General features: G+C 41.4%; 1 protein-coding gene across 1 annotated transcript in view; it reads right to left on the bottom strand.

The window, feature by feature from the left end:
• The window catches only part of PPHLN1 (periphilin 1), a 234885-nt gene that overhangs the window by 157490 nt on the left and 58789 nt on the right, over nucleotides 1-18606 (bottom strand). The window lies entirely within an intron of this gene.

Below are 18606 nucleotides of genomic sequence, written 5' to 3' on the forward strand. Positions count from 1 at the left end.
TATTTAATGGGTACAGAATTTCTGTTTCAGCTGATGAAAAGTTCTGGAAATGGATAGTGGTGATGGTTGCACAACATTGCAAATATACACTGAATTGTACACTTACAAATGAGTAAAATGGTAAATTTTGTGTTACGTGTATTTTATCGCACAAAAGAATGTGCAAACATAATGGGTTGAAATTTTTGTGTAAAGAGCCGTTAGGCCACCTTCCAACTCCCCAGTCGTGTTGAACCGTGACACCTGTAGGCTTCTTCCCCAACCTGTGTCCAGAATACTATCAGGCTCCCTCCTGCCAACAGTCGATTAGAGGGATCTCTCCCAGGAGAAAAGTCACATAGCGCCAGATATTTGGGGACCTACAGAAAAAGTCAATTCAGTCAGTAATAAAGTCCGCCAAATTGAAATGTCTAGGACAGCTGTGGTGAACTAAGCTTTCATCAGCTTTCTCGTGCTTCACATTCAAATATGGACAGACAAGCATCAACAAACACTGGAGGAAGGCCTTCAGTAGTGTAGAGACCCAAAGGGGCAGACCAAAAACAGGGAGCTCAGAGGAGCTGAAGAATTCTGGCTTTAAAAAATCTGTCTTCACATAGGGCGGCACCTGTGGCTCAGTGACAAGGGCGCTGGCCCCATATACCGAGGGTAGCAGGTTCAAACCCAGCCCCGCCGAACTGCAACAATAAAATAGCCGGACGTTGTGGTGGGCACCTGTAGTCCCAGCTACTCAGGAGGCTGAGGCAGGAGAATCGCCTAAGCCCAAGAACTGGAGGTTGCTGTGAGCTGTGGCACCACTGCACTCTCAGAGGGTGACAAAGTGAGACTGTCTCTAAAAAAAGGGGATTCAGAAAAAGGGACCATGGATCTGTAACAAACTTGGTGGTTTCTGATGTGAAGGTATTTGTTTAGGAGAAAGTGAATGTCATTGCTGGATATAAGTAATGTTTTCTTCTGCAATCATTTAATTATAAATTTGCTCTTTTGACTAGATGGCTGATTCTGAAACTGCCAATTACAATTTCCAAATCATAATTTGAAAATTATATTCAAATTCAATTATGGCCACATAATAGGACTTTTTAAAAGTTTTACATGTTAATTCATTTCTTTGTTTTATGTACTATAAGTGTGTATAGATGTGGGCTACACAATAGCGATCGTTAAAATGCTTAAATAGTAAAAGTTTGGTCATCACACCTGGAGAAGCACTTGAAAGCTTTATGGAAGTTTACGCGGAATAAGCCGTAGATCAGTAATTTAGTTTTTATCATTTATGGAGGACCAAAAGCCTGATTTTAAAAGGAGGGAGGAAAGGATCATATGACAGCTTCAGAAATGGATGAAGTAGTTAGAAGAATAAAATTAGAAACCCACTTTTCTTTGTATCTTATCACTGCTTTCCTTTATTCTACCTTCATTTCCCAACAAGCTTTGTGTGGTGGAAGGATGACCACCATTATCTCTAAAGCTGGAAATGCCAGCAAAGGGAATTCCACTTTCCCAGGGGTTCTAGCAAAAGCCCCAAGAGAACCTCCAACTGGCCAGGTTTATATCATGGTCCCCTTTCCTGGAGATAAGGAGTAGGGTCAGTCCCACTCAACCGACACAGATTCAGGGTACATCTTTGCAATGTGGTGTCTATTTTCAGGTTTGGAATCAAAGTGGAGATTGTCCTATCAAAACAATCTTCACGGGCAGTGCCTGTGGCTCAAGGAGTAGGGTGCCAGTCACATATGCCGGAGGTGGCGGGTTCAAACTCAGCCCCGGCCAAAAAAAAAAAAAACAATCTTCACCTTAAAACCCTCTCATCAAACATGCCAAATGCAGACTAGTGAGAAAACTAAGCAGGACACACAGAGAAAATAAAGATCCAGCACCAAACAAAAAGAAATCATTTCTCCACAGTAAGTTTTACAGACTATTTACAGAACAAATGAAAAGGCAAAAGCTCCTCCGAAAGCAGGTTGATAAGCACTGTTACTTCAAGCAGCAATGAGCAACTGCAGTCAGAAACTGAACCATAAGTCCATAGAATGGGCTACCCATTGTCAATTGCTTTTGTGAGATGTAAATTTTTTTTTTAATTTTTTTTATTGTTGCAGTTTGGCCAGGGTTGGGTTTGAACTCACCACCCTCAGCATATGGGACCAGCACCCTACTCACTGAGCCACAGGCACCACCCGTGAGATGTAAATTTTAAGAATCCCTAGAACAAGTTCATAATTTTAGTTAAGGCCTTTCAGCTGGAGATGCCATCGTCTAGAAATTCATCAAAATGACAAACACAGATGGAAAGAGAAGCACCTGACACGTGTTCTCCAAGCCCTTTAGATAACGTGGAGTTGTTCCTGTAGATACAGGTGAATCTACGGGAAAGGTGATATTGTAGACATCAAGGGAATATAGGTACTGTTCAAAAAGGCATGCCACACAGAACTGGAAGAGGCTACAGTGTTACCCAGCATGCTGTTGGCATTGATGTAAACAAGTTAAGGGCAAGATTCTCGCCAAGAGGGTTAAGGTTCGTATTGAGCATATTAATCATCTAAGAGCCAAGATAGCTTCCTGAAACTTGTGAAGGAAAATGATCGGAAAAAGAAGGAAGCCAAAGAGAAAGGTACCTGGATTCAACTGAAGCTCCAGACTGCTCCACCCAGAGAAGCCCACTTTGTGAGAACCAGTGGAAATGGACCTGAGCTGCTGGAACCCGTTCCCTATGAATTCATGGCATACTAGGTGTAAAATGAAAAGGCTACTGTAAAATAATAATAGTTAAGATCTAAGACCTAGAAGCAAGCAGACCAGAAACATAATAGCTTTTATAGAGCTGAGTTTATATAGCTCATTTTGGGGAGTTACACTTTTCATCAGCTTATCTTTACAGTAGCATGGCTTTATGTGAAACACATAACATTTTTTAAAGAGATGATGTAGTTTGGTTAGGGCCTTATGAGTACAAAACAGGCTTTTAGCAGATTATCTGAAAAACAAATTGTACTACCCTCTTAGCTCTGTGTATCAGACATTGCTCTAAACACATTACAAATATAAACTAATCCCTTTTAGGTAGGTATTATTTTCATCATGATGTCGATGACAGAAGTGAGGCACAGAGAAGTGAAGATAATTCACCCAAAGTCACAGAGCAAATAAGTAGCACAAAAAGGATTTAAATCTAGGCAAACTAGTTCTAGCATCAGTACATCAAACCATTAGTCTATGATGCTTCACTCAGTAAGTACTCAAACTATATTACTGCCTTGTCACTTAGGAGAAGGTGGATTAGATTCTATTTTATCTATATGAGAATAAGAATTTGTTTTATAACTGTTCTTCCTTACTGATTTTTTTGAGATGGAAATATTCTTAGGAAGGACCAGCAAATTTTAAAGTTAAAGTTTAAAAGATCAAATGTATTATGCCTAAGTGACTTGAAAAATTTTTAAATAATCTCCCCTTCAAAGTAATGAGATCTCAGATTTATCTGTCCCCAATCTTCCAAACCAGTTATACCCACAGTTTTTCCCATTTCTATCCCATTTTTGCCTTTAGCTCCAGCAAAAAAATCAAGGGAGTTACCCTTGATTCTTCTCTTTTATGTAAACTTTACATCCAAGCTCTATCTTTTTTTTTTTTTTATTAAATCATAACTGTATACAATGATATGATTATGGGGCATCATACACTGACTTCATAAACCATTTGACACATTTTTATCACAGTGGTTAGCATAGCCTTTCCGACGTTATCTCAGTTACTGTGCCAAAACATTTACATTCTACATTTACCAAGTTTCGCAAATACCCCTGTAATATGCACCACAGGTGTGATCCCACCGATTCCCCTCCCTCTACCCACCCCCCCCTTTCCCACTTCCCCCTATTGTTAAGTTGTAGCTGGGTTATAGCTTTCATGTGAGAGTCCCAAATTAGTTTCATAGTAGGGCTGTGTACATTGGGTATTTTTTCTTCCATTCTTGGGATACTTTACTAAGAAGAATATGTTCCAGCTCCATCCATGTAAACATGAAAGAGGTAAAGTCTCCATCTTTTTTTAAGGCTGCATAGTATTCCATGGTATACATATACCACAATTTATTAATCCATACGTGGATCGATGGGCACTTGGGCTTTTTCCATGACTTAGCTATTATGAATTGGGCTGCAATAAACATTCTGGTACAAATATCTTTGTTATGTTGTGATTTTTGGTCTTCTGGGTATATGCCCAGCAGAGGAATTACAGGATTGAATGGCAGATCTATTTTTAGATCTCTGAGTGTTCTCCATATATCTTTCCAAAAGGAACGTATTAATTTGCATTCCCACCAGCAGTGCAGAAGTGTTCCCTTTTCTCCGCATCCACGCCAACATCTCTGTTCTTGAGATTTTGTGATATAGGCTAGTCTCATTGGAGTTAGATGATATCTCAAAGTAGTTTTGATTTGCATTTCTCTGATGATTAAAGATGATGAGCATTTTTTCATATGTCTGAAGGCCTTGCGCCTGTCTTCTTCAGAGAAGTTTCTCTTCAAATCCCTTGCCCAGCCTGCGATGGGATCCCTTGTTTTTTTCTTGCTGATGCGTTTGAGTTCTCTGTGGATTCTGGTTATTAAACCTTTGTCAGAGATATACCCTGCAAATATCTTCTCCCATTCTGAGGGCTGTCTGCTTGCTCTGCTTACTGTGTTCTTAGCTGTGCAGAAGCTTTTTAGTTTGATCAAGTCCCAGTAGTGTATTTTTGAAGCTGCTTCAATTGCCCGGGGGGTTCTCCTCATGAAATACTCACCCAGACCAATTTCTTCAAGGGTTTTCCCTGCATTCTCCTCTAGTATTTTTATAGTTTCATGTTTTAAGTTTAAATCTTTAATCCAATGAGAGTCTATCTTAGTTAATGGTGAAAGATGTGGGTCCAATTTCAGTCTTCTGCAGGTTGCCAGCCAGTTCACCCAGCACCATTTGTTAAATAGGGAATCTTTTCCCCACTGAATGTTTTTAATTGGCTTGTCAAAAATCAAATAGCGGTAAGTAGCTGGATTCATCTCTTGGTTCTCTATTCTGTTCCAGATATCTACTTCTCTGTTTTTGTGCCAATACCATGCTGTTTTGATCACTATCGATTTGTAGTAAAGTCTGAGGTCTGGTAGTGTGATTCCTCCTGTTTTGTTTTTATTTCTGAGTAATGTCTTGGCTATTCGAGGTTTTTTCTGATTCCATATAAAACGAAGTAATGTTTTTTCAAGATCTTTAAAATATGACAGTGGAGCTTTAATAGGGAGTGCGTTGAAATTATATATTGCTTTGGGTAGTATGGACATTTTGATAATGTTGATTCTTCCTAGCCATGAGCATGGTATGTTTTTCCATTTGTTAACATTTTCAGCTATTTCTTTTCTTAGAGTTTCATAGTTCTCTTTATAGAGATCTTTCACGTCTTTTGTTAGGTAAATTCCCAAATATTTCATCTTCTTTGGCACTACTGTGAATGGGATAGAGTCCTTAACTGCTTTTTCAACTTGACTGTTGTTGGTGTATATAAAGGCTACCGATTTATGGATGTTGATTTTGTAACCTGAGACGCTGCTGTATTCCTTGATCACTTCTAGGAGTTTTGTAGTAGAGTCCCTAGTGTTTTCCAGATACACAATCATATCATCTGCAAAGAGCGAGAGTTTGATCTCTTCTGACCCTATATGGATACCCTTGATCGCCTTTTCTTCCCTAATTGCGGTGGCTAAAACTTCCATTACAATGTTGAAAAGCAATGGAGACAATGGGCAGCCTTGTCTGGTTCCTGATCTGAGTGGAAATGATTCCAATTTAACTCCATTCAATATGATATTGGCTGTGGGTTTGCTGTAGATAGCCTCTATCAGTTTAAGAAAAGTCCCTTCTAGACCAATTTTCTTGAGTGTTCTGATCATGAAGGGATGCTGGATATTATCAAAAGCTTTTTCTGCATCAATTGAGAGAATCATATGGTCTTTGTTTTTTAATTTGTTTATGTGCTGAATTACATTTATAGATTTACGTATATTGAACCAGCCTTGAGACCCTGGGATAAAACCGACTTGGTCATGATGTATAATTTGTTTGATGTGTTGCTGGATTCTGTTTGTTAGGATCTTGTTGAATATTTTTGCATCTATATTCATTAGCGATATTGGTCTATAATTTTCTTTTCTTGTTGGGTCTTTTCCTGGTTTGGGGATCAGGGTGATGTTTGCTTCATAGAACGTGTTGGGTAGTCTTCCTTCTTTTTCTACATTTTGGAACAGGTTGAGTAATATAGGTACTAATTCCTCTTTAAAGGTTTGGTAGAATTCTGACGTGAAACCATCTGGTCCCGGGCTTTTCTTTTTAGGGAGGTTTTGTATAGTTGATGCTATTTCTGAACTTGATATGGGTCTGCTCAACATTTCCACTTGATTCTGGTTAAGTCTTGGAAGATGGCGTGCTTCCAAGTATCGGTCTATTTCCTTCAGATTTTCATATTTCTGAGAATAAAGTTTCTTGTAATATTCATTAAGGATTTTTTGGATTTCTGATGAGTCTGTGGTTATTTCGTCTTTGTTGTTTCTGATTGATGATATTAGAGATTTTACTCTTTTTTTCCTGATTAGGTTGGCCAGAGGTTTATCTATTTTATTGACCTTTTCAAAAAACCAGCTTTTTGATTTATTGATCTGTTGTATTATTCTTTTGTTTTCAATTTCATTTAATTCTGCTCTAATTTTGGTTATTTCTTTTCTTCTACTGGGTTTGGGGTTGGAATGTTCTTCCTTTTCCAGTTGCGTGAGATGTCCCATTAAGTTGTTAACTTCCTCTCTTTCCGTTCTCTTGAGGAAGGCTTGCAGTGCTATAAATTTCCCTCTTAGAACTGCCTTTGCAGTGTCCCAGAGGTTCTGATAGTTTGTGTCTTCATTGTCATTTTGTTCCAAAAAATTGGTGATTTCTTTCTTAATTTCATCTCTGACTCAGCTATCATTCAGCATAAGGTTATTTAACTTCCATGTTTTTGTATCGGTATGCAGATTCCTGTTGTTACTCAATTCAAGTTTTATTCCATGATGGTCCGAGAAGATGCATGGAATAATTTCTATTCCTTTAAATTTACTGAGGTTAGACTTGTGACCTAAAATGTGATCAATTTTGGAGTAAGTTCCGTGGGCTGATGAGAAGTATGTGTATTCAGTTTTGTTGGGATGAAATGTTCTGTAGATGTCTGCTAAATCTAAATATTGGATGGTTAGGTTTAAATCTAAGATTTCTTTGCTCAGCTTCTTTCTGGAGGATCGATCCAACACTGCCAAGGGAGTGTTGAAATCTCCAACGATTATGGAGTTGGAGGAAATCAAGTTACTCATGTCTGTTAGAGTTTCTCTTATAAATTGAGGTGCATTCTGGTTGGGTGCATAGATATTAATAATTGAGATCTCGTCATATTGAGTATTACCCTTAACAAATATGAAGTGACCATTCTTGTCCTTCCTTACTTTTGATGGTTTAAAGCCTACTGTATCTGCAAATAAAATTGCAACACCTGCTTTTTTCTGATTACCATTTGCCTGAAATATGGATGACCATCCTTTCACCCTGAGTCTGTATTTGTCTTTTAAGTTGAGATGTGACTCTTGTATGCAACAAATATCTGGCTTGAGTTTTTGTATCCAGTCAGCTAACCTATGCCTCTTTAGAGGACAGTTTAAGCCATTCACATTGATGGAGAGTATTGATAAGTCTGGTGGAATTTTGGGTATCGAGTTTTTCAAAGGTCCAGTGGACATTTTTAATCCTTTCACCAGTGTGGAAGTTGGAGTTTGATCCGAAGTTTCTGAGTGAGTTTACTTTTGTGGTATAGGATTGGGTTGGTCATTGTGGAGGATAGGTCTGAGAACATCCTGAAGAGCTGGTTTGCTTATGGCAAATTTTTTCAACATATGAATGTCATTGAAGTATTTAATTTCTCCATCATAGATGAAACTCAGTTTAGCTGGATACAAGATCCTGGGTTGAAAGTTTTTTTGCTTTAGGAGATTAAAAGTTGATGACCAGCCTCTTCTTGCTTGAAAAGTTTCAGCAGAGAGATCTGCAGTTATTCTAATATTCTTACCTTTGTACGTTATAGTTTTCTTTCGCCGGGCTGCTTTGAGAATCTTCTCTTTCATGTTGACTTTAGTGAAGCTAATTATGATATGTCTGGGAGATGGCTTATTGGGGTTGAATCGTGCTGGGGTTCTGAAGCTGTCTGCTATCTGAATTTCAGATTCTCTAGGCATGTCTGGAAAATTTTCTTTCATAATTTCATGTAGAAGGGCCTCTGTGCCCTTGGCAGCTACTTCATCGTTCTCCGAAATTCCTATAACCTTTATGTTGTTTTTTTTCGAATTATCTGAGAGTTCTCTGAGTGAGTGATCCGTTTTTGCTCTCCATTTCTCTTCCTCTTTGAGAGATTGGGAGCGTTCGAAGACTTTATCTTCAATGTCAGAAATCCTTTCTTCTGCTTGCTCCCTTCTGTTACTGAGGGATTCTACTGTATTTTTCATATCTTTGAGGGCTGTAAGTTCTTGTTTCAGTGTGTCTAAGTCTTTGGTGGTTTTGTCTTTAAATTCGTTAAATTCTTGAGACAACTTTTGAATTTCTCCTCGAATTCCTAATTCCATTTTATTAATCTTGTCTGCAAACCAAATTCTGAATTCGACATCTGACATCTCAGCCAGTTGTTTATGAATGGGATCTTCAATCACATCTGCCGTATCTTTTCTTGGGGGGGTTGATCTATTCTGGTTATTCATGTTACCAGAGTTTTTCCGCTGATTCCGCCCCATGGTTTACTCCCTTTGGTTTTTCCCCTGGGGTTTTATCGAGGGCCTGTACAGTGTTGTGGCCTGAGAAACTGGGGCCCTGTCTGGTGTGGTGGAGCAAAGTGGTTCTGTCTTGTTTTCAGCTGGTTTCTGTTCGATCCTATTGCAACTTCTACTCTGGCTTGAAGTCTCAGCTGTGTGGAAAAATCAGCAATTAAGTCACCCCGCCTGCCCACCTCTGGCCCCAGTTGGAAAAGGAGAATCAAACCTTCCTACAATCGCACACCCAGGGCACCGCCTGAATAGTCCTCAGTCTATTAGCCCAGTTCAAAAGGTCCGAATCAACTGTCTCAATCGGCACTTGTCTCGGGTGGAAGGGTTCAAGAGGTCTCTGGGAACTGGATCACAGGGGCCTGGTGACTCCTCTGACACAGCTCACCCCAGTGCAGCGTGGAGTCAGGAGGAGCCACCCAGCAAACAGAGCAGTCTGGGAAGGTTGACGTCTCTTTCCCCACTTTGCCCCTCCGTCGGACCCAGTCACTGGTATCTCTGCAGATGGCTAACCCAGTTGCCTGCAGTGAACAGACCCTCCAGGGGTTTGCACCTGCCTGAATCGCAAGGAAGTCTGCCAAGCCCCCGCAAACTGCCGCTATCTAGCAGGAGGAGATGGGGCCTGACATCTTTGAGTGTTTGATGCAGGTGATGGGAAGGAGGTGTTCACTCAGGCTTAGCCCCATCCCTGATGGATGCTGCTAACAGAACAGAACAGAACAGACAACTTTGTGAGGTTCTGTCTCTGTTCCTGTCGTCGCCTACAGCAGACGGGCTGTTTTGAGTTCAAACGTCTTTGCTGCTGGAGAATTGCGTCTGAACACCTCTCTGGGTCGGCCCCGCCCTGGAAGCTTCCGGGTTTGTGAGCCGTGTCACCGGTGGCCTCCTCTGGTTGCCCAGGGAGACAGGGGGTGTGGCCTCAGAATATCCAGAAGTGAGCGTTCTGCCGTTAAAGAAAAAACGGCTGTTGATCTACCTCCAGGGAACTGCTGCTCTGGTGTGGGCACTCAGGCGACCCTTTTCTCCTCTGTCCCGCGCCCCAGAGTCAGCACTGAGCGGCCGCAGTTTGTGCTGGGTCCACACCCCTTAAGAGATCCCCCAAGAATCAGAACTCTTGGGGGATGGGCCCCCAGACCCCGATTGGGAGTGGGGGGGGGGAAGCTAGAGTTTCTTTCAGTTTTACGCAATACTACGGTCCGGGGAGGGCTCCTGCACTGCACCGCAGGGAAGTGCCGCCAAGGCTTGATTTCCCCTCAGCAGAGTGCCCTCTCCTCGCTCACGTGTCCCAGAGTCAGCGCTGACCTGACGCAGCTCAGGCACTGTGCACTCCCCTCGAGAAATCACCCAAGGAGCCGAACTCCTGGGGGATAGGCCCTCAGACCCCGAGTGAGAGTAGGGGCTCTCAGCTCTCAGCGGGGAAGCTAGAGTCTTATTCAGTCTTGTGCCCGGGGAGGGTTGCTGTACTGCACCGCAGGGAAGTGCCGCCAAGGCTTGATTTCCCCTCAGCAGAGTGCCCTCTCCTCGCTCACGTGTCCCAGAGTCAGCGCTGACCTGACGCAGCTCAGGCACTGTGCACTCCCCTCGAGAAATCACCCAAGGAGCCGAACTCCTGGGGGATAGGCCCTCAGACCCCGAGTGAGAGTAGGGGTTCTCAGCTCTCAGCGGGGAGGCCAGAGTCTGATTCAGTCTTGGGCCCCGTATGCCCGGGGAGGGTTGGTGCACTGCACCGCAGGGAAGTGCCGTGAGGCGTGACTCCCCCTCAGCCCGGTGCCCTCTCCTCACTCGCGCGCCTCAGAGTCAATGCTGACCAGTCGCAACTTGGGGACTGTCCACTCCCCTTGAGAAATCACCCAAGGATCCGAACTCCTGGGGGATAGGCCCTCAGACCCCGAATGAGAGTAGGGGCTCTCATCTCTCAGCGGGGAGGCCAGAGTCTGATTCAGTCTTGGGCCCCGTATGCCCGGGGAGGGTTGGTGCACTGCACCGCAGGGAAGTGCCGTGAGGCGTGACTCCCCCTCAGCCCGGTGCCCTCTCCTCACTTGCACGCCTCAGAGTCAATGCTGACCAGTCGCAACTCGGGGACTGTCCACTCCCCTTGAGAAATCACCCAAGGATCCGAAGTCCTGGGGGACAGGCCTCCAGACCTCAGTGGGCGGGAGGGGAGCGCCGGGGATTCAGGGTTGCCGGCAAAGGATTCCCAAAGTTTTATTCAGCCCTATGTCCGGCAGGAGAACGCCACGGCACCCCAGTAGGGGAGGTAGGTCCAGTTTTTAGAAGGTCTCTCCCATGGAGTGTAGTGGGAGGGCCTTTAATTTCTGCCCGCTTGTTCAATTGTGGGGCTCTAGAGCCGGTCTCATGGGGGAGGGGGACTCCCGTCCGCTTGGTGGTGGATTTTGTACCTTTTGTTTGCGTCCTTGTGATCACAACTTGCCTCAGCGGTGTTGATGTGCGTTCTTCAGCCTTCTCTCTTGGTGAGGCTCAAGTCCACTAGGATACTTACTAAATTCCTGTCCCTTAACTCTCCTTCTGGACGGGAGCCTTTGTTGAAAGCTGGCTTCAGTCCGCCATCTTGTCTCCCCCCTTTTTTTTTTTTTTTTGAGACAGAGTCTCCCTTTGTCACTCTCGGTAGAGTGCCATGGTGTCGCAGCTCACAGGAACCTTAAACTCTTGGGCTCAAGCCATTCTCTTGCCTCAGCCTCCCACGTAGCTGGGACTATAGGTGCCTGCCACAACACCCGGCTATTTTTAGAGACAAGGTCTTGCTATGGCTCAGGCTGGTCTTGAACCTGTGAGCTCAGGCAGTCCACCCACCTCAGCCTCCCAAGTGCTAGAATTATGGCCACTACACCCAGCCTCCAAGCTCGATCTTCAAAATATATTCAGGTAGATAGAGCATATCCACAGCTTTCACCATGGTTCAGGACACCATCCTCTCACCAAAATTGCTACAATTGCCTCCTCATTTCCTCTCCATGGAGCAGCCAGAGTGATCCTTTTAAAACTAAGCTAGATGTGTAACCCTCCACTCAAAACTCTACCCTGCCTTTATCTTCCCCAGAGTTCAAGCGAAAGTTCTTACAAACACACACATACAAAGTCCCATAAGAAAAGCATTCTGTCTCTCAACATGTCACCTACAGTTTACCTCCCAGGTCAGCAGGCATTCTGGCCTCCTTACTGTCTCATTCACCAGGCAACACTTACTAGTTGTGTGACTTAGTCAAATTACTTCTCAAAACTGAACCTGGGTTTTTTTCAATTTGTAAAATGGGATGGCTGATTAATACCCAACTGATACGATTAAATTAAATAATCCAAATAGCAAGCTACACATACTTGGCACACAGTAAATTCCCAATAAACGTTAGCTAGTTTAGAGGTAGTATGGTTAAGTCAGGTCATTCTGGATAAAGTTGTACACAGACCTGTGTAGCAAATGAAAGTTTTTCAATAATAAACAAAATTTAAAAATGGATAGATATCTGTTCTTTAGGAATAGGATATTAGAGGCTATTTATTCCAGTCCTTATCACATTGTATAATATTCCTTGTTGACAATTCTAGGCCTCCCTTCTTGGCCCTTTGTGGAAGATCAGTTTGATTTCCTACCACATCCAAGCCCCTACTTGCTCCTTTGGGGTTTGTCAGGGTGGCAACTGACTTTCAGTTCTTGGCATGCTCTTGGCTGAAGAATGACCAGACACACCGAAGTGTCAAGTCCAGCCTCCTGGTTCTATTATCCTGGTTCTCTGGCTCTTTGGGGTGGAAAAATCACCAGCAGGGGCCAATACGACAAAATGACACACATAAGCAGCTCTTTATTATAAAATGGAATGAGTTTGTCTCCAGAGACAGGCGGATCGCCTCATTCCCTTACTCCCTGCCTCGCACACGTTGTTTTCTTTCATTGGTCCCGTCCAGAGGAGGGCTCTCAGGTGTAGGATGTTACTAAATGATCAGCAGGTGTCCTCCATTCTATCTCGTATGGGAGCTCCCTCTCCAAACACCCACCTGGAGGGGTGAGGGGAATTCCAAGATGGATAAAGCATAGCCTCCATCTTTGGGTGTAGCAGTTGCTTAGCATAGCATTAAGGAAGGGTAGGGCAACACCAAAAGGAGTGTCTGCCCTTATCCTTCTTCCCAGATGGGGTAATTGCTCAAGACACGTCCAGGCAAGGCACCTAGAAAAGCTAACATTCTAGCTACCTAATAGTTGCAATGCCTGAGATACTGAAAGTATAGAATAATCCTCCTTTGTTGATACGGCTTACTAAAAATGTCAGAGAAGTGCCTTTTCCAACAGATCTATACAAACATCAGGGAGTCATAAGCTTCAAGGGGAAGTGACTGGTTCTAGAAAGTAGATCCCAATTCAGCTGAGCCAACCATAATAATTGCATTCCTCTGGCCAGTGATTGGTTAAGAATGGACACATGTCACCTAATAACCAATCTTATATTTAAAAAAAGAATAAACGTGAGCAGGACCAAATGACTGCCGTCCTAGTTACCTGAGAGGCCAAGGCAGGGGGATCATTTGAGCATAGGAGTTGGAGGCCGCAGCAAGCTATGAAAAGAATGGACATGTGAGACATATGGTACAGTTCTGGCCAATACTAAATGAAGGAAGTGTGTTGAGGACTTCTAGGGAAAACTCCTTGCTGTTATTAAGCAAACAGAACAAAAAGACGGTTCTTTTTTCTGAAATGCAGTTTCTTTAGATGTGATGACTTGAAAGTGCTGAAACCATATCATGACCTTGGAGGGCACCAGCCATTAGTTGAAATTGATACCTATTTGATAGTCATTAAATATTTAACTCACTTAATATCTCTCTCGGACATAAATAATCATGCATTGTTTAACAAAGGAGCAACATTCTGAGAAATGCAGATTTAGGCAATATTGTCATCATGTAAACATCATGGAGTATACTTATACAAATGAAGACGGTATAGCCTACTACACACTTACACTGTATGGGATAGCTTATTGCTCCTAGGCTACAAATCTGTACAGCATGTTACTGGAAGCAGTTGTAACACCATGGTAAGTATTTGTGTATCTAAACATAGAAAAGGTACAGTAGAAAACGCATTATAGTATTAGGAGAGCACCTTGGTATGTGTGGTCCATCATTGACTCAAATACCATTATGCAGTACATGACTCTAATAGAATCACAATTCCTGGCTCACTTGTGAGGGTGTGTGGGGTGGGGGGAGTGACCAGTGCTGGCCAATGAGTCATGAGTAGAAATGATGTGTTATTTCTGAACAAGAGCACTTATTGTTGGTGCAAGACATCCTTGAGTTCGCTTTCTCTTCTGACATAGTAACCAGCAGTGTTCAAGATGGTAGCAGTGTGGGTCCTTAAGTAATCACAGTGAAAAGAGCCCCCTAACTGCCCTGGATATATCTATTTTTAGTATTTTAAAAATACAATAGGCTGGCAGGAGGATCACCGGAAGCCAGGAGTTCAAGACCAGCCTTAACAAAATAGCAAAAAGTAAGAAAAATTAGCCAGGCATGGTGGCATGCGTTTGTAGTCCCAAGTACTCAGGAGGCTGAGGCAGGAGGATCACTTGGACTCAGGAGTTCAAAGCTACAGTGAGCTATGAACATACCACTGTCACTGTACTGTAGCCTAGGCAACAATGAGACCCTGTCTCTAAAACAAAAGAAAGAAAAAATGCCAAATAAAAGCATCTACATCTTGTTGTTAAAGTCTAGGCTTTGAAGTTAAACAGAAATATCTGAGTCCCAGATCCACCCTTCTCTGAACCTCAATGTCTCCATTTAGAAAAGGGAATAATAAGAGATACTTTTCTAGATTCATAGAGAGATAAATAACATAAAACACTTAAAGAATATAACACATAGTTAACATATAGTTAAAATGTGATAATTTGGCTTTCTACCAGGACATTACTTTTGCAGTAAGAGTAACTTCATAGCTTTAAACTTTATAATAAATATTAAATTGAAATTCTTTAGGGTATTGTGGCATGTACCCATAGTCCTAGCTACTCAGGAGGCTGAAGTGGGAGGACTGCTTAAGCCCAGGAGTTCAAGTACAGCCTATACAAAGTACTGAGACTCTGTCTCTAAAAAAAGAAAAAGAAAGAGATGTATCTATTTGTGTGAGAAAGCACCTCAATTCACAGTGAGTTGACCACCCAAGGTGGCTGGCATAAGGAACGAGGCCTACTATACTGATATGTACATGTGTTGCATGTCCAATGTAAGAAAATTAGGTCAATGTAGAGAGGTAGTCAGCTATGGAGGTTCTACTGCATATCTCTACCTATAAGTTTTGGTCAAAATTATTTTTATTTTAGAGTTAGGAGTAAGCACTCTCAGAGGCCAAGGGAGGCAGATTGCTTCAGCTCAGGAGTTTGAGCCTGAGCAAGAGCAAGACCCCATCTTTACTAAAAATAGAAAAACTAACTGGGCATGGTGCCACATGATTGTAGTCCCCAGCTACTCAGGAGGCTGAGGCAAAAGGATGGCTTGAGCCCAAAAGTTTGAGGTTGCTGTGAGCTATGACACCATGGCACTCTAGCCTGAGGCAACAGAGTGAAACTGTGTCTCAAAAAAAAAAAAGTAAATACATAAAAATTAGGAGTAGAGGCTTAATTCCAGAAATCCTATTATCAAAGAAAATGTTTCTATGGGAAGACAAATAGGATCATCCATTGAATACCCCTAGACCTAATTGTAGTCACCAACTAGTCATATCCCTGGGGCACTAAAGAAAAGCAAGTGGAAACTGGCAGTAAGTGAACATTCCTTCACTTTGAATAAGGTCCCTATGGATGAAACCACAGTGAAGATGAGATCACAATCTAAAATTATCAAACATGCAAGGAAGCAATCTACATATGCCAGAGTCAGCAGACAAAATGAATAATGGGATTAACTCTCCAAAACATAGATAAAATATTATAAATTATATTCTATAGGGATTATTAAAATGATTTCAAATGAGCAAAAATGAAAATATAACAAAAGACAATTAGAAAAGAAAAAATCAAAAAAGAAATAAATAAAACCTTTTTTTTTTTTTTTTTGAGACAGAGCCTCACTTTATTGCCCCCACTAGAGTGCTTTGACATCATAGCTCACAGCAACCACAGACTCTTGGGCTCAAGCAATTCTCAAGTAGCTGGGACTACAGGCACCTACCGCAATGCCTGGCTATTTTTTTTTTTTTTTAGAGAGTGGGTCTCGTTCTTGCTCCTGTTGGTTTCGATCTCATAAACTCAAGCAATCCACCCTCCTTGGCTTCCTAGAGTGCCGGGATTACAGGTGTGAGCCACCGCGCCTGGCCTAAATAAAACTTTAATGATGTAAAAACTTTGTCATTAAAATGTTTGTAAAAATAAATGGACCCTGGGGAACTAGCCATTCTGAAAGAACTAGCATGCTGAAGAAGCCACTTGCACCCAGCGAACAACCAGCTGACCTTTAATCAACAGCCAGCATCAAGTGGCAGCTTTATAAATTAACCATCCTGCACATACAGCTCAGGTGCGTCTTCATAAGACTGCAGCCTTAGCTAACATCTAACTGCAATCACCTGGATAACCAAACCAAGAACTTCTCATTTGGGCCCTTCCTAAATTTTTGATGCTTAAAATCATGAGCAAAATGAAATTGTCATTGTCTAGGATGCAGAACCCTCATACACTGCTGGTGGGGATATTTTCCACTTTGGCAAATAGTCCAGCAGTGCTTCAAACAAAACAGAATTGCTACAAGACCCAGCAATTCCACTCTTAGGTATAAATCCAAAAGAAATGAAAACACATGTTTTCAAAGAAACTTAAACATAAATGTTTTATTTTATTTTATTTTATTTTATTTTATTTTGAGACAGAATCTCACTATTTTGCCCTAAGTAGAGTGCTGTGGCGTTACAGCTCACAGCAACCTCAAACTCTTGGGCGTAAGCAATTCTCTTGCCTCAGCCTCCCAAGTAGCTGGGACTACAGACGTGTGCCACCATGCCCAGCTAGTTTTTGTATATTTACTAGAGATGGGGTCTCTCTCTTGCTCAGGCTGGTCTTGAACTCCTGAGCTCAGACAATCTATCCACCTCGGCCTCCCAGAGTGCTTGGATTACAGGCGTGAGCCACCACGCCCAGCTCCTACATGTCTATCTTTATGTCAGTACCACACTCTCTTAATCACTGTAACTTTATATTAAGTTTTGAAATCAGGTAGTATAGGTCCTCCAACTTTGATCTTTTTTTTAAAGACTTTTTCACTATTCTGGGTTCTTTGCATTTTCATATACATTTTAGGATTATCTTGCCAATTTTGCAAAAATAAGCCTGCTGGAATCTTGATAGGGATTGCACTGTTTTTATATACCAACTGGGGGAGTACTGGCATCTTATAATAGCAAACCTTCCAAATCTGTGTATGTGCAATGTCTATTTATTTAAGTCTTTTAACATTTCTCTCAGCAATGTTTATATTTTTCAGCATACACTATCTTGTACTTCTTTTGTTTAATTTATTCCTAAGCATTTTGTTCTTTTTGATATTTTGAGCAGAATTGTTTTCTTATTTTCATTTCCATATTATTCCTTGCTACAGTTATACAAGTGATTTTTGTATATTGATCTTTAATAATGTGATTTCACTTCAACATACTTATTGGTTCTAATGCTTTTTTCTGGGTTTCTTAAGATCATTTACATATAGGATCATGTTGCCTACAAATAAAGACAATTTTATTACTTCCTTTCCAAGCTGGAGGCTATTAATTTCTTTTTCTTGCTAGATTGCCTTTGCTAGAATCTCTAGTACAATGTTGAACAGTTGAGAGCTCAGTGAGACTTACAGTGTTTTAGCAGAGGGTTGAACTTCTAACCCACTATAATAAATTTGTGCTGTTTTAAGCCACTGAGTTTGAGGTAATTTATTACAGCAGCAATAGAAAATAGACCATTTATTTTGCTAGTTCTTCTGGCTTTGGTTCTGATAACTTGTGTCTTGAAAGGATTTGTCCATTTTATCTTTATCTTTCTTTTTTTGCTCCTGAAAATGTTTGTCAAGTCCATTTCATCTGTATTGTCTACTTTGTTGGCATGAAGTTGCTCACATTATTATCTAAGAATCCCTTTAGTTATTACAAGCTCAATATTAATTTCCACTGTTTCTCCTACCCCATCAATGTATCTAAAAGTTTTTGAATTTTGTTGAAATTTTCAAAGAACCAACTTTTGGTTTCATTGTTGTTTTTTCTACTCTTTTTCCATTTTGTATTTCATTGATTTCTGCTCTGACTTGTATTATTTCTTTCACCTCTCCTTATTTTGGTTAGTTTCCTCTTTTGGATTTCTTAAGGTAGACGTGTAGGTGAGTATTTTTTTCCTTAAAAGCCTCAATCTTCTTATCTTAGGGTGTTGATTTTACACATTTTATCTTTTCTAATACAGATGTTTAAATCTATAAATTTGCTTCTAAGCCCATGGTTCTCAACCTTCCTAATGTCACGAACATTTAGTTCAGTCCAAAGGGGTCATGACCCATAGCTTGAGAACCACTGTTAAGCACTGCTTTAGCTCATCCCATTTTAATATGTTGAGGTTTTATTACCATTTGGACCAAAATATTTCTTAATTTTTTTATTTCTCTTTGAGCCATGAGTTATTAGAATGTATTCTTTAATTTCCAAATATTTGTTAATTTCTCAAGTTTTCTTTCATTGATAATTTTTTGTTTTATTGTTTGGGATT

Source organism: Nycticebus coucang, chromosome 12 (genome assembly GCF_027406575.1).
Source record: "Nycticebus coucang isolate mNycCou1 chromosome 12, mNycCou1.pri, whole genome shotgun sequence".
Classification (NCBI taxonomy): Eukaryota; Metazoa; Chordata; class Mammalia; order Primates; family Lorisidae; genus Nycticebus; species Nycticebus coucang.